Source organism: Taudactylus pleione, unplaced genomic scaffold (genome assembly GCF_031769625.1).
Source record: "Taudactylus pleione unplaced genomic scaffold, aTauple2 ptg000541l, whole genome shotgun sequence".
Classification (NCBI taxonomy): Eukaryota; Metazoa; Chordata; class Amphibia; order Anura; family Myobatrachidae; genus Taudactylus; species Taudactylus pleione.
In genome coordinates, this window is record NW_028284943.1 from 697,815 (window position 1) to 715,448 (window position 17,634).

Genomic DNA, 17,634 nt, shown 5'->3' on the forward strand with positions numbered 1-17,634 from the left:
CTGCAGAATTTCATCCATCTTCCAGTCTATCACCTCCTTGGGGTCACTAGAGTTATTTGTAATATATGTGCAACACTTTACATCAAATTGGGTGGCCAAAGTTACACAATACCCTCCAGTGACAGCTGTTAAAAATAGTTTAACACTACTCTATGTTGCACCAATTCTTTCTTGTAAGCTTGCAACTCCCTACCTGTATACCTAAACGTGTCATCATACATCTCGGTGATATTATCTATTAATTTAGCAAGATCTTGGATATATCTAAAATTTAGTGTACCCCGAGCGATCCGAAACTTGAAAGCCAGTTGTTTCACTAATTAACTGTGTGGCTTTATGTACATCACCAGATATCATATTTCTTTTGTCTCTATGTTCATACTGTGTGTGAAGATATGGTGATGGTGTACCCTACCAATCATTTCTTTGATGTTACTTAATGTATATTTATACCGGAAGTGTCTTCCACCCAACCTAATTGTGCATAACAGTTCAAAATGTATAGGTTCATTATCAGCTCTTAGTGAGAAGGTCATCGTCTGGTTATTCCCAGTCACCTCCCAACTTCCTGGGTCATTGGTGTTGGTGATGTTCAAACATAAAAGTGATTTATCTACTTGGTACTGGTGGAGTTTAAAATGAGGTGGGTTGGTGTTAAGAAATTTTCCATACAGTGTCTTCCCTTGTTGTAATTCTAAGACCTCAGAGACATTTAATGGAAATGGCACTAACCCTACATTATGCTGTACTTGAGGCATGTGAGAGCACACCCAACAGTCAGTTTTGTTTAAAATTTTGCCCACCATAGTATGATAATCCTCTAAAGGATACCCACCCCAATACTGGTTATACTTAAGTTGACACCATTGGATGCAATTCTCATCAATTTGGGACCCACAAAACTCACACATACAATAATCCTCAGACGATAGACCTTCACACTGTCTCCGAGTTTCCAACATAGCAGATCTCTTAACAATTACTGTACTGGGTTTGGCCAGATACTCCCCCAGTTGGTTTAGCACTCCTTCTCCCAATTCCACTCCATTGATATCACCATCAGTTCCCCTCTCCTTCCTCTGTCCTCCATCACAGAAACCAGAGATCCCGAAACAACCCAAGATAATGAGAACTCTGGGAGAAGCTCAGGTGTCTCACTGTAACCTTTAACCTTCCCGGAACAGACTCACAATTGACAGGTCTACGTTATCTGCCTCGATTCCATCTTGTCTCTCCACTGGTTGGTTGACCTTCTTACAGTGAGTGGAATGGACACAGGTATCTCTCTCCGCCACTTTCAATGAAGTTGTACTCGTCAGCAACACCTGATATGGACCTTCCCACTGATCTGTCAAACAACCTGAACGCAAGAAATTTCTGATCATAACAAATTCTCCAGGTTCAACATCATGACAGTTTGTTTCTGGCATATCATGTGACAACAATTTCAGTTTCTGCTGTTGCTGTTTTAACTGTTTACTCATTGTTATAGGATACTTTATGGTTACATCGTTGTTACTTTTCAAATCTGCCTGCGGACTTATAATCAAATGAGGTTGCCTACCAAACAGTATTTCAAAGGGGGACAGATTGAGAGGGGGTCTAGGAGTTGTCCTGATACTATGAAGGACAAGTGGTAGTGCTTCTGGCCAGCCCAGTCCAGTTTCTGCCATGATATTACTTAATTTATTTTTAATAGTCCCATTCATCCTCTCCACCTTGGCACTGACTTGCGGTCGGTAGGGGGTATGAAGTCTACTATTAATACCCATCAACTTACACATGTTTTGGAAGACATCACCTGTGAAATGAGTACCCCAATCACTTTCAATAATTCTAGGGATACCGTATCTGCATACAAACTCCTGAACTATTTTCTTAGCAGTAAACGCAGCAATATTAGTGGCAGCTGGGTATGCCTCAACCCAATTAGAAAACACATCAGTGCACAATAATACATATTTGAGATTCCTGCAGGGTGGTAATTGGATTAAATCAATTTGTATTACCTGAAAAGGTCCGTCGGTCGGAGGAATGTGGGATGGTTTGGTAGGGATTGTTTTCTCAATGTTTTTCCTCAAGCAGGTCAGACAGGACATTGCTCTCTTTTCTGCTTGGGAAGAAAAACCCGGTGCACAACAGTATGCTCTCACCAATTTGCACATACCTTGCTTTCCCAAGTGAGTCAGACCGTGCGCTGCCTCAGCCAGGCTTGGGTAGTACGCCTTGGGGCCACTGGCTTACCTTGTCCATCTCTCCAGAGTCCAGAAGACTCTTGCCCACATCCCTTAGATCTCCAGACTGCCTTTTCCTGAATGGAACACAAATTTTGCATCTCAATTAATTTCTGCATGTCAATCATTTAAAACATCAATTTGGTTAATTGGCACATTCGCTTTTAACCCTGCTGCCATTTGGCAGCTTCGTCTGCCCTGTTGTTGCCCAATGACACCGGATCATCCTCACATGTATGGGCTTTACACTTAATTACCGCCACTGCCTTAGGCAGTTGGATCGCTGTCAGTAGTCCTTTATATGTCTGGAATGTGCGACTGGTGTGGCAGCTGCTGTCATAAAATTTATCAGACGCCATAGAGCACCGAAATCATGTACCACCCCGAAGGCGTACCTAGAGTCAGTGTAGATATTAGCAGATTTACCTTCTGCTAATTCACAAGCTCTTTTTAGTGCTACCAGCTCTGCCACTTGGGCCGTATGAGGTGGACCTAGAGGTTCAGCATCTATGATGTCTTTGTCATTTACCAGAGCATAACCTATACATAACTCTCCAGTGTCAGTTTGTCTATGACAACTCCCATCAGTGTAAATGTCACATCTACGTTTTCTAAAGGTGTATCCCGTATGTCAGGTCTTGCAGTAAAGGTTTGATTCAGATATTCCATACAATCATTTGCATCAATATACCTGCAGAACTCACCTTCCGCCAACGACTCACCTCCACCCTTTGTGAATCCTGTTGCACATATGGTAAATACGTTGCTGGATTTAACGTACTGCACCATTTGATGGTGATGTTTGCAGGTGCTATTAGGGCTAGTTCCCATTTTGTGAACCTCGCTGAGGAGACATGTCTGGTTTGGGCAGAATTCAGCAAAGCAGATTCAGCATAGGGTATATAAACAATCATATCATGGCCTAATACTACATCCTCACTCTTACTGACCAATAGAGCAGTTGCTGCTACACTTCTTAAACACATTGGGAGTGATCTTGCCACAGTGTCCAATTGTGCACTGTAGTATGCTACGGGTCTACTGGCATCACCATGTTTTTGTGTGAGGACACCTGCTGCACAACCATTAGCTTCCGTACAGTACAAATCAAAAGATTTTTCAGAATCAGGTACGCAGGTGCTCTTGTCAGACTACCCTTAAGATTAAGGAAAGCCTGCTCTGTTTCCTCTGTGTGTATGACACGATCGGGCTTTGAGGAAGAGACTAAGGGGTAAATTTACTAAGATGGGAGTTCTATTTAAAAGTGATGTTGCCCATAGCAACCAATCAAATTCCAGGTATTATCTTCTAGAAGGTGCTAGATAAATGAGAATTAGAATCTGATTGGTTGCTATGGGCAACATCACTTTTAAATAGAACTCCCTTCTTAGTAAATTTACCCCTTAGTCCTGTAATGGCAAGGCCAGAGTAGAAAAACCTGGGATCCACATTCTGCAGTATCCACACATTCCCAAGAAGGTACAGATTTGCTGTTGGTTCTATCATGGTCTGTATGGCTTGGATTCTGTCAGTGGTCAGATGTCATAACCCCTGGTTTAGGCAATGTCCCAAGTATTAACCCTGGACTGGCATGGCTGTAGTTTGTCCCTAGCAACCTTGTAACCTGTTTGCAAGAGATGAAGCAATAAAAGTTTAGTATCATTTAAACATGACATAAACGAATCAGAACACAACAATAAATCATCCACATATTGTATTAGAACAGATCCATTGGCAGGTTGAAAAGATTGTAAACAGTCGTGTAAGGCCTGGGAGAAGATACTGGGGCTGTCTATGAAGCCCTGGGGCAATCGTGTCCATGTGTATTGTACACCCCTATATGTAAAAGCGAATAGGTACTGACAGTCAGGATGAAGAGGTACAGAGAAGAAAGCAGAACAGAGGTTAATGACAGTAAAATGGGTTGCATTTGGTGGGATCTGCATAAGAATGACAGCTGGTTTCAGCACTACGGGGAATTGGCTCTCTACTACCTTATTAACCCCTCTAAGGTCTTGTACCAGCCTATAACCCCTCCCACTACTCTTTTTCACAGGAAATATGGGACTGTTGGCTCTACTTGCTGTACGGACTAAAATTCCCTGTTGTAATAACCACTCAATTATGGGATAAACCCCTATTTCTACCTCCTGTTTTAACGGGTACTGGGAAATTTTTGGAGCTTGCCTACCGCCTTGTAAATTTACCATTACGGGGCTTACGTTTGCCATTAATCCAGTGTCCTGTCAATCCTTGGTCCAAAGTGAATCTGCAATTTGGGATAACATCTGATCTACCTGAGATGGATTTTTACTTAAGCCAGTAGAGTGATACATTATCCTTTGGGGAGTGTCCAACATATCCCTCACCTCGTGCGCAACTCTCTCTGAAATATGTAGAAATATACCATCAGGGGTACAACATATGACACATCCCATCTTACATAACAAATTCCTTCCCAGTAGGTTAGTAGGAGCCACTGCTGCCAGGAGGAAAGAATGCCTGGTATGCAATGGCCCAATAGTGACCTCTGTGGATTTGGTTAAAGGATAATGTTGCACTTTACCCGTTACACCCATTGCTGGTACTGTTTCGCTGGTGACCTGTAAATTAGCTGGAGATCTTATCACTGATCTGGTCACCCCTGTGTCTACAGGAAAAGGATGTTTAGTAACAGCTATATCAACCATCATCACCGGTTCTTCCCCAGTACTTCCAGTTAACCTGACTATCTGTAGACTACAGGTATGACCTGACCCTTATCATTGACTCTCACTCTCCAATACAGCATTTAAGGCCACAATTGGAGCAGGTGACTGTGGGAAATTTCCTGCATTCTGTGTATATCCCTTATGTGGATATCTAGGTACTCCCTGGATGGGTGGTCCTATCTTCTTCACCTTACAGTTCCTACTTCCATGTCCCACTTGGTTGCAGTTAAAACACCTTTGTGAGTGGGGTGAAAAGGTTGTTGTGTGGATTGGGCGGGAGAGAAAGATTGTGAATGTGGGTATGAATTTTGAGGGTAATATGGTGGCTGAGGGTAGTATGGGTTTTGTGGTTGTGTGTGATAAGTGGGGTAGGGCTGTGTTTGTGGTGGTGCAGGATTGGTGAGGGCATGTAGCTGTGCAGGTGCATCTGTGTCTGGTGGCATATTCATTCCTTCTAGAGCTTGAATGCTAACATCCGTTATCTTCTCACTCTGGGTCTTTCTCTTCTTGAGGATGTTTTTAATCATGCTCAATAGCAGACTCCCTGAGTGTGTCTACAGTAACTCCCCTCCAGCCAGGTAGAGAGGCCTGGACTCGGGTCTTTAGATTGTCTTTAAAACCATCCATAAGAACCGTGATGACCATTTCCCTATGGTGAGTGCTATCTTTAATATCTTCTATCCCAGTGTACTGGGTGATAGTCTGCAGAGCTCGGGTACAGTAATCTTCTGCAGATTCACTCTTTTTGTTTTATGGTGAAAATTTTACTCCAGTTAACTACTACTGGAAATATACACCCAATTGAGTTATTATGCAGGTAATGTTACCTTGGTTATCCTCATCTGTAAAGGGGCCATCTCCCTCCAATATGCAATCCGTGATAAACTTTTTCACGTCGGTATTGTGCGTCGTGAGCATTACCCAAATTTTTCACAAATCTTTGGCGTTTTGCTAATTCCTTCTTAGGGTCAGGGAAGTCGGTCATTATGGAATTTAGCTCAGCTCTTGTCCAAGGACAATGCATCACTAAATCCCTTGTGGGCACCACACCATTTGCATCTGGATTCCCATTGGGAACAGTTATTGTCCGGACGGGATGGAGACCGGCCACACTGCTACCTTTGGCCTTGTTACCTGGCTGGAGATTCAGTCTATTACTGCTATATACAAGATTAACAACTTCCGTTATGGGTACAGTGGATGTTAACACTTCCTGTACTACCACTGATGAAGATGGGGCCACCTCCTGTTCTCGTACTGGAACATCTAACATTTGTACGGCATGGGAAATGGCAGACATAACAACAGGTTCATCATCCGCATCATAAACATTTTTCTTGTGATTAGTCAAGAGAGGGTACAGGTTACATTTTTATGAATTTTTATATCGACTGTACCTCCACCCCCATCTGCATAGGGTGGTGGTGGTGTGCGTGAACTACTGACATTACCTTCCGCAACGCTACCTTGCTGTGCGTGCGCGCTATTTTGCTTCGCATACGCAACACTGTTTTGCGCTGCGTGCGCACTCCCCTGAATCGTGCATGCGACGCTAGTTTGCGTCCTGTGCACACCCTTAAGCCACGTATCCCCCTCATGCTGCCATAACTTTAAACAATCGTTATACTTTATATTTTTCATTCGAGAGTGCACCATACAGATGCTATCTCGGACATTGTTCAATACCTCCTTATCAAAGCTGCCAATTCTGGGAAACGGTTTCACACTCTTTCTCGTCATTTTAAACCATACATCACAGTACCTAGTTGCATAAGCACCATACCTAGTTTGCATAATATGCCGTGCCGACCTGATCGGCGCTTCCAAAAGCAACACATCATCTAACATCTCTACCGTTTGCTTGGCTCCCATCTTGGGAAAATAACACTAAACTTTTCAATAGAGATTTAAATCGGTGAAAGAATGTCAAGGCTACTTTCACTTACTGTACCTGTGGACGATATTAACAGGATGCGCCCACACCTATGGAAGAATAACCAGGCTGCTACCACGCACCTAATCCCTTTTCGAGTACATTGCACTGCTAGCATGTAAGCATTCCAATAACACCTACCCTTTTCAGTGATTTTGTCCACCACAACTCAGTTTACAATCACAATATGCCACAACCGCGCGGTTCAATCACAATGCCCAATAACGCTAACTGATCACTGGATGCTGCAATCACACTGAGAGCCGATACCTACAACAAAACAACAACTACACCTGCTATGTGTATGGACTTCGGTATCTACTACCGAGCCACTAGGCCGACACCAGGCGCCTAGCACTTAAGGATCCTACGATACCCTTAACTAGGGAACATGTTACCCCTACCAACACACGTTCACTGTTACACACCCTTTCGTGTGCAGAAAAATACACGTTTTCCCAGACTATAGCAGCACCGACTAAGGTACTTACAACAATGTTATCATGCTATCAATTTCATAATGCAATCTCAATGGCTTTGTTTAAACATGCTGCAGCAATACAGGAAATACGTATACGCTATTGTGCGACTAGTCGCATACACAATAATGTGACCGCTACACAAAACGTATTATTACCCTTAGGCTATTATGCAACTTCCCCTTTTAACATGAAATTTTTTTATCAACGAAGGAAAACAAACTTTTTCCTCCCTTGTCCCTGGATTCTAATCAGCGCTCCTTGAACTCACACAATAATGGATAGCGGTCTCTCAGCAACAAAGTGGTAGCAGGTATTCGAAGGCACAATGCGTTCTTTCCTGCGTATGGCGCCTCCACCCTTTTGCTGAGAGATCGATAATCATGTGTTACCATGTGACTGGTAGCGTGATTTCACTACAAGCCCCCAACTATCGATTCCTATCTATACACTCTAAAATGTCGCTATTTAGCGTTGTAAGTCGCACAAGAAATAATTACTCTTCAGACTTTGATTGTTTCCAAAGCACAAAAAGATATTATTCACCAAAAAGCAGATAGTTACACGCTGTGATCTAAATACAATTAGCACAAACTATACAATCACAAGGTACAGTTGATACATACGCAGGCGCTCTGGATCCAGATTTCCAGCATCAAAGGTGAAGCCTTCATCAGAAGAAAGGACAAGCAGACTAACTACTGGAAATAGAGTGTCCGTATATGTACCCTTACAGAGATAGGCAATACAATAGAACAAGTTGGCATAATCCCATTGGTTCTTCTTCCTGGTTCTTCTGTTACAATACAGTTCATAGGTTAGTTTGTAAGATCACAGTCCAGCCAACAACAGCTCTTTGTGTCCATTTTCTCGCTGAATAGTAAGTCTAAACTGGCTGCATTACAGAGTACATTTTAATGCCTTTCTCTCTATGATCCATAATTCCCAGACGCATGTTGCGATTTCCCCATCGATGGAACCGGAAGTCTGAAAATAAACAGTAGTTTAGAATAGCACCAAACACGATCTGCTTATCATGTACTAAACCTGAGATCTCAAATACAGTCGCTTTATTACTTAATAATGAATATAACCTTGAATATAAACCTTTAATGCTAGGGAACCTTCCTATGTAAGTGTGCAAAGTGTAAGTGTAAGGATTTTAAGAAAAGACGCTAGTTAGCGTTGTGCAATTACGTGTTTGTGAACTACACCGTGGTACGTGTATTGCTGGATTGGTCATATTATATGTTTTAGGAAATGTATGTATTTATATAATGACGACTCTTAACATTATTCTATTGCGTGGGAATCGCACGACGCTAAATAATAGCATTGCAGTATGTACTTATAATGTGTGAGATTCGCTAAAATGGCGCTGAGCGGCCATTCGCAAAATAGCGTTGTGCAGATTTTACTTTTAACAGATTCTGTCTCAGCCAATTATCCGGCTTCGACAATACATATGATAATGTTCCATAAATGGCAATTGGAAGCTCATAAACACAAAATGTGTAAATTTATATAGATTTTCCATTTCTCGATCTCGCGGTGATTAGTTGGTATCAAGATGAGATACTTTTGAGGTGGATTGGCAACAAAAAGTCCACAGTGTTGCAATCTGGTGGCAACAAAAAAACTTATTTTAGCCAGCTGTGCTTGGTATGAAACAGTCCTGAAGCTGATTAGCATACAGCAGTCAATAGATAAACACTTATGAAGGTGAATATATCTAAAAAAAGATTTCTTACTCTGTTAGTCGATCAGAGCAGTCAGACATAAATGACAACCATGTAATTCACAGGATAGTGACATCTGACACCCTCCGTATGCGGCTCGATCCCACTGAAAGTGTGGGAGAGACCGCCATATACAATTGAGGCTAAATACCGTTATACAGGTGCAGCTTACGGCTACTGCATACAGAACCTCCGAAGGTTTGGTTTATTATTTTGATGCTTTGTCCGGACCTCAGACTGCTGTATTGCGGTGTACACCGTGTTGTTTGGCACGCTTGTTGGCTGCCATGCTTGTTAAGTCTAAGTGGCTATTGCCTGACCTGTGAGAGAACTTGGTCAGGTAACGTTCTTGACTGAAAAAAGAAGAGGGTGGAGCTTGATGTGTTTCTCAGCCAAGAACAGGGTGCTGTTACATCAGAAGTACTTCCCCTCAAAAACTCTTGTCCTTTTATGCGATCCTTGTTTCACTCAGGGAGATGATTATATCCTGCTGTTTGGTTAACTCATTCATTGGCACAATTATATAAATAGTGTCTCTTTGTAATTGTCTTATGGTATCAGAGTATTTATTTCTCCGATCTTTAAAGTGCGTATTAATATCAAGGCAGATTTATAGTTCAAATATGACATCAAAATAGCATCATATGTTAGGTCTGACTAGGAATAACCATATAAATCATTGTGTAGATTGCAACTTTCAATTAATAATCCATATATTACTAAAACATAAAATAAAATAATATAATACTGACGGAAAAAGTACTTAGAAAACAACCCTTTACTTAACGCAGCATATCTATTTAATGAAAGAATACCATTAAATACGCATATTGAACCATACACATAAGTAAGACTATACTAATCAATAATACATTGAGTTCAAATTAGCAGGGATGGCTATATAGCTAACTGTATCCATGCGTACATTGTTATAATAGAGAGAAGAAAGATAAAAAATAATAAATAAAAAATAAATAAAAAGTAAAAACCAAAACAAACATGCAAATAGAAATATATATGTAGAAATAGACATAAAAAAAGTCTTAAAGGGACCTTTTTATATATATACTTAAAAGATTTTCTTAAAAAGTATATAGTAGAATTGCTCATCCCATACTAGTTCTTAGTCCTGAGGTTAATTGCTTTATTATTCATTTATTTACTAATAAGAACCACAGGATTTAGGAACAGTCACTTTGTATTCATCCACTCTTAGAGCTCAGGTAGGCAGCCATTTAAGATTGGCTTTGGGTTCTCAATACCCTAGGCAAAGAAAAGGTCAAATCAGTATAATATGCATAACAGTGGTAGACCAGGCCATGACATCTGATTATTTAATCCAGTGGTAGTATGTATACTGCAAATAGCATGGGAGATAGGATAGAGCCCTGTGAAACACCACATTGCAGTGACGGTGGTGACAATAAGTATACTTCTGTAGATACTCTTTGCGTCCTACCCATGAGAAACAAAATGAACGCAGGACTGTGCCATACAGCCACAGACATTTTTCAGGCCTTTTATTAGAATACCATGGTCCACAGTATCAAATGCTGCAGAGTGATTTGAGAGAATTAATATTAAACAATCACCTTTGAAAGTCTTTAAGACATTTGGGGGAATATTTACTAAAGTATGGGTTTTTAGAAGTGGAGTTGTTGCCAATAGCAACCAATCAGATTCTACTAATAATTTATCTAGCACCTTCTAGAAGATAATAGCAATAATCTGACCAATTGCTATGGGCAACACCTCCACTTCTATAAACCCGCACTTCAGTAAATATACTCCTATGAGAGTATTTGAGTCTATATAGCAGTATTTGATCAGACGATTATAAGTCACGATTCACACTCTCGAGGCCTTGTTTGCCTTGTGTCTGTCCTGTGCAGTTTATAAGCAGAGCTATTTACTAAAAGCCAAACAGCATTATTTAAAACTGCCATATCTGAAGCTACGATTTTCCACATGATGAGAATAATGACTGTGCAATGCATTAAGCTGCAGTTGCAAAACTGCACATCAACCTGCCTGGAAAATAAGATGACATTTTTATGTGGATGACAGGTGAAATTGTTAAAATGGCTAGCTACATCAGTATGGAAAGAAACATTTCAGCTCTGAGCATCTGTAGTCCTTCTGTTTACTAAAACTGACATGGTAAGCATAATCAATGTTATTTGAGTTAAGAAATCAATGCAGAAAAGTAACTTCATGCCTAGCAAGTGATTCAAATCCTTGTCATGTCTGAGTGTAATGCAAATGTCTCTCGGGTCCACTCCGAGCCCTCGGTAATAGACTTTCCATTTATTAAAACTTGTATGTCATAGAAAAATAAAGTCCATGGTGAACCATTTAGAGCATGGGGGACTGGAAACAAAACAGAAACATTTTAGGAAAAGCTTCTAGGTGCATCAACTATAAATTAAACAGTGGCTGCAGACTTGGATTAAATGGTTAGTGATTGGGCTGGTGTTTTCCTTAGGGGAGTAGTACAGAGGCTCTCAAACTCGGTCCTCAAGCACCCTAACAGTCCACGTCTTAAGGGGTTGGGTATGTAATACCAGCGGCTGTAAGTACCCTAACCCTCCCCTCTCCCACTTAGGGGTGCCTAACCCACCCTTCCAGGGAAGTGCCTGACCTTAAGCTGCCCCCGAGGGTTGTTTAACCCTCCCTAGGGGTACCTAACCCTAACCTCCCCCCAAAAAAACCTAACTCCCCTCCCTGTGGCTAACGCTAAGGACGCCCCAGATTTACCTCGTTCAGCCTGGCGTCCTTCGGCGTTGATAGGCGTCGGTACTTCAACACGTGTTTTAAGCCCCCCGTCAGGCTTCTGCTGTCGGGATATAGAACGGCAGTAGTTAGTCCGCCGGTCTATAAACTACATCCCGGTTTTAAGAATATCCATGCTAAACCACAGGTGACTTAAATAGTACCTCAGTCAATTTGATTTAACCACCTGTGCTTAACCATGGAGATCTCTAAATTCTAAAATGTCGAGTTGCCTTGAGGACCACGTTTGGGAACCTCTGGATTAGTCCTTTCTTATTTCTTCAGTACATCTGATCTACTGGGAGAATAAGAAAGAAAGCTAGGGACTGGAGTCACAGTGTCCCAGGTAAAATTAAAAGGACCACCTATCAGCATCTTCTGCCAGAATAGGTACTGGTGTGGTCTCTCCATCGGTCTCAATGGAGAAACGTGATCAGGTACAGAACTTTTTTTTTCAATCATTTCTCAGTTCACTAGTAGATTATATAATAAAATTGTAAAATGACTAATAAAATAAATCCATTACACTAGTGTGCTCTGTAAGCAGCATCGGTTGTGCAGTAGTCCTAATGGTGCATACACATGGGTCCAACTTAAAAGAACGATATATCATTTATATCGTTCTTTTTTTCAACCCCTCTAACGACCAAACGATGGACCATGCGCGGGCACGGCTGGTCGATATCGATCATCGCCCGTGCATGCAGGCCAACCTGGTCGGCACACCAGCAGGTCGATATCGACCTGCTGGTGTGCCGACACACCAGCAGGTCCACCAACGGAAGACCCCACTTCCATACCAACTGTCGGAAGACCCCCAGGTGGAAAGACCAAACCCCGGCAGGAAGGCGGTCCTGCTGAGGAAGTCCATCTCCCAATTTTTCACTCCCAGAATGAACATCGCAGAGTGCTGGAACAAAGGCCTCCGCCCAAGCTAGAATGCGGGCTGCCTCTGCCATTGCTGCTGCGCTCTTGGTGCCGCCCTGATGGTTCACATATGCCACAGCCGTGGCATTGTCCGACTGGATCCAAACCGGCCAGGCTGGACTGAGCTCTCAACACAGCCTGATAGATGGCACGGAGCTCCAACTCATTGATCGGTAGGGCAGTCTCCGATGATGACCAAACACCCTGAAGAAAACTCAATGTCACAGCTCCCCAACTGATGAGACTTCCATCTGTGGTCAGAATGACCCAGCTTGGAAAGACAGCGGAGCAGGTGATCAGAAACCAGCCACCACCGAAGGGATTGCCACATGCTGTCTGACAGAACTAGAAGCTGAGATGAGAGGTCCTCCGTGCAACCAGACCAATTGCGGAGAATTTCCCACTGGAAGTCCCGCGAGTGCAAGCGGGCGTACTGGATGGTCTGGAAAGTGGAGACCATTGTACTCAACAGCTTCATGCACAGCCAAATGTATGGGCGAGGCACAGTTGTGACCAAATTCTGGAAGGCCCGGGCTTTGGATTCGGGCAGGAAGACTCGTTGGAGAGACGTATCGAAACCGTACCCCCCAGGAACATCAGATGCTGACAAGGCGTCAGGTGAGACTTTTCGAAGTTCAGGATCCAGCCGTGATCCTGAAGCACCTGCACCATGCGGTCCAGATGGATCTGTAACTGGGAAGCAGTCTCTGCTTTTAATAGCAGATCGTCCAAATAGGGAACGACTTATCCTGTCCTCATGCAGCAGGTTTGCCATTGCCGCCATGATCTTTGTGAAGACGCATGGGGTGGTAGCCAAACCAAATGGCAGGGCCTGGAACTGAAATTGCGCTGGGCCGACAGTGAACTGGAGGAGACTCCATGCTCTAAACTAATGTAGGGTGGCTTAGCTGGGCTAGTTTGTGGGTGTCCTGCGCTCTGGATTTGAACCCTAAGATTATGCCAAAAACCACTATTCAGTGCAAAAATGTATTTATTTATATACAATCAGTTAATTTAGAGTTGAGCACCTGTATTTCTTTTTGTGTATATATCTATTGTCTCCACAGGTAGCACCTCCAATTTATTTATATATATATATATATATATATATATATATACACACACACATATATATATATATATATATATATACACACACACACACACACACCAGAAAAAATCCGGCACTCAATACTGAAACCAATGCATCCACTCCGGTTCCTTCTGTGACAGAAGGTAATGCAATGTAAAAGATACAGCGGCACTCAGGAGATTTGAAAAAAGTTCAATGTATTGTATCAAAGATGAATTCCAACGTTTCAGGGCTCCCCGGCCCTTTTCTCAAGGAATATAAACAAGAAGTGAACATAAAAACATATTACTTTAAATACACCATGCGCCCGAACAGTCGCGTGCAGCCGGGGACAGGGACACTTCCGGCGGCTCACACGTATCATCAGCCGAGGCGGCCCCCATCAATGACGTCACCACTGCCATGACAAACTGTGTCCAAATTCATGAAAATGGCGTGCCACCGGTTGATCAGAGGCTTTACCCATCAATGCCGCTCGTATCGCTGATCGATGTAACGCCATGCGTTCTCGCAATGTCCTGGATGTCTTTCCTACATAATATTGGCCACAAGGACAAATGATCACATACACCACAAATGTTGTGGTGCAAGTGAGAACATGTTTCAAGAAAACTTTTGTGCCAGTATGTGGATGTGAGAAAGACAGGATGGTTATCATGTGTCTGCATGTTATACAATTTAGACATTTGTAGCATCCTGGACTCCTTTTCAAAAACCCAGGCCCAAGATCATTAGTTGCTTCAAATCCAGTTATATCAGTATGTACTACTATATCCCGGATGTTTTTGCCTCTCATGAAGCATGCCATAGGTTTTTTCTTATGGAAACAAGTCAGCTGTTTGTCAGTTGCTACAATAGGCCACAGTGCTCGTGAGGCTCTCTAGACTGCTGGGCTGGACGTACTGAAATTAATTTTCCAAGGTATACAATCTCGTTTATTTTTGCTAGATGGATTAAGTAAATTCTGTTGCTGAAGCATCTGCAAGTTGTATCCTCGCACCACAAATTTATTAATGATTTTATCAATCTCTGTGGTTAATTTACTATAGTCACAAGTGATCCGTGCCACTCTTAGCATTTGTGAACGGGGTAAGCCCTTGATAAGTGGTTTAGGATGGTGGCTATTGGCCAATAACAACGTATTTCTATCGGTAGGTTTAGTATACGTCATGGTACTCAATTTGCCATCCACAATGGACACTTGTACATCCAAATAGTTAATGGTGGTAGTGCTTGTCTGGTATGTTAATTTAATTGGAGACGAACTGCCATTGATTTGTTGAATCAAACTTTCAAAATCAGTGATATTACCTGTCCACAATAGGAACAGGTCGTCTATGTATCTTACATACAGTAAGATACACTCAGAAATGTCAGGACTGCTCCAAAACATCCGCCGTTCTTCTGCAAACATGTACACATTTGCGGAAGAGGGGGAGACATTGCTCCCCATTGCGCTACCTGACACTTGTCTGAAGAACCGACCATTGAAGATAAAATAATTTATCCTCAATGTCAGTTCTAACAGCGTCATAAAAAGAGTAATATCCATTTCTTTCATATCTTGGTCCTCCAAAAAACTTCTCATACATAAAAGTCCCTCCTCATGTGGAATCGACGTGCAAACTGTTGACATCTAATGTACACAAATAAGTGTTCTCTGGAACTGTCGTTATATTATTAAGCAGCTGTAGAAAACTAGTGGTGTCCTTAATAAAAAATGGTTGTCGAACCACTAAAGGTTGTAAGATGCAGTCCAAATACATTGATATAGGCTGGTATAGAGATGACCTAACCGAGATGATGGGACATCCCGGTGGTGAAGTCAAATTCTTATGAATTTTGGGTACCGTGTATAAAACTGGTACCCTAGGACAATTCTGCATCAAAGCCTTCATCAATTGCTCAGATATAAAGCCTTCATTCTTGGCTCCCACCAAAATATGGTCAAGTTGAGTTTTAAATTCACTAGTTGGATCATAAGATAGAGGCAAATATGTAGATGTATCTGATAATTGGACGTCAATTTCTCGTATATAATCAGACAAATTCTGAATAACAACTGCCCCGCCCTTATCTGCGGGGCGAATCACCACATCGCGATAAGCTCCTAATTGCTTGAATGCTAATCGCTCGTTTCTAGATAGATTTTGATGTTGTATATTAGGTGCTCGTGACAGAGTCGTCCATCAATCGCATAAAAGTTTGTAACGAGGAATTGTGAGACTGAGGATCAAAAGAAGAAATGGGTTGCATTGACCAAAATTTTGTGAATGCTGCGGATGTGTCTTCTCTCTCTACTGGTTGATTTTGAAAAAATTCCTGTAGACGTAATTTTCGAGCAAATCGATGCATATCGGTTTTCCATATTAAGTCTTGGTGGAAATTGGTGGGAACAAAAGTTAATCCCTTACTTACGAGCGGCATTGACGGGTAAAGCCTCTGATCAAGCGGTGGCACGCCATTTTCATGAATTTGGACACAGTTTATCAACACTGTGACATATGATCATAGACCATGTTCCTAAGTCCATGAGGGGAGGTGACAGAGATGGCCAACTATTGAGATGTGAGGCCCGCTGGATTCACCATTTAAATACCATAAATCCACATGGACTCAATGAAAAAATGCCTTGGAACGTGTTCTTTTAGTGTATTATATTAGTGTACTACACAATTTATTCAATTACATTTGCTTATTTGTTTAGTGTAGCATGTTAGATCAGGGTTAGAGGCATTATATGTGTGCCTGGATCTATAGCAGCACTTATTGGTGTACGTAGTATGGTGGCAGGCTTGTCTAGCTGTACATATGTCATTTTTCTTTTATGAAAATATTTTTCTCTTATGAATAGATTAATATCTTAGTGTTTGATACGTGATTTAATTTATGTGCTTACAGTATCACTTTAGTGCTGAATATATAGTTGCATTTGTCGATTGTTTACTAATGGTGTCCATGCTGTCCCTTTCATCCATAGTGTGGCCGGTGAGACTGTACACCCGCTTAGCGTCGGGTTGGTATGACAACCATGGACGCGGCAGTGGTGACGTCATTGATGGGGCCGCCTCGGCTGCCGATACGTGTGAGCCGCCGGAAGTGTCCCTGTCCCCGGCTGTTCGGGCGCATGGTGTATTTAAGGTAATATGTTTTTATGTTCCCTTCTTGTTTATATCCCTTGAGAAAAGGGCCGGGGAGCCCTGAAACGTTGGAATTCATCTTTGATACAATACATTGAACTTTTTTCAAATCTCCTGAGTGCCGCTGTATCTTTTACATTGCATTATATATATATATATATATATACACATATATCACACACACACATATACACATATACGCTTTAACTGCAGCCTTTCAGATTTAATTTGAGGGTAATTACACCCAAATCAGGTGAATGGTGTAGGAATTACAACGGTTTCTATATGTGCCTCCCACTTTTTAAGGGGCCAAAAGTAATGGGACTATCAACTCAAAAGCTATTTCATGGACAGGTGTGGGCTATTCCCTCGTTATTTCATTATCAATTAAGCAGGTAAAAGGTCTTGAGTTGATTCTAGGTGTGACATTTGCATTTGGAATCAGTTGCTGTCGACTCTCAATATGAGATCCAAAGAGCTGTCACTATCAGTGAAGCAAACCATCATTAGGCTGAAAAATCAAAACAAACCCATCAGAGAGATAGCAAAAACATTAGGTGTGGCCAAATCAACTGTTTGGAACATTCTTAAAAAGAAAGAACGCAC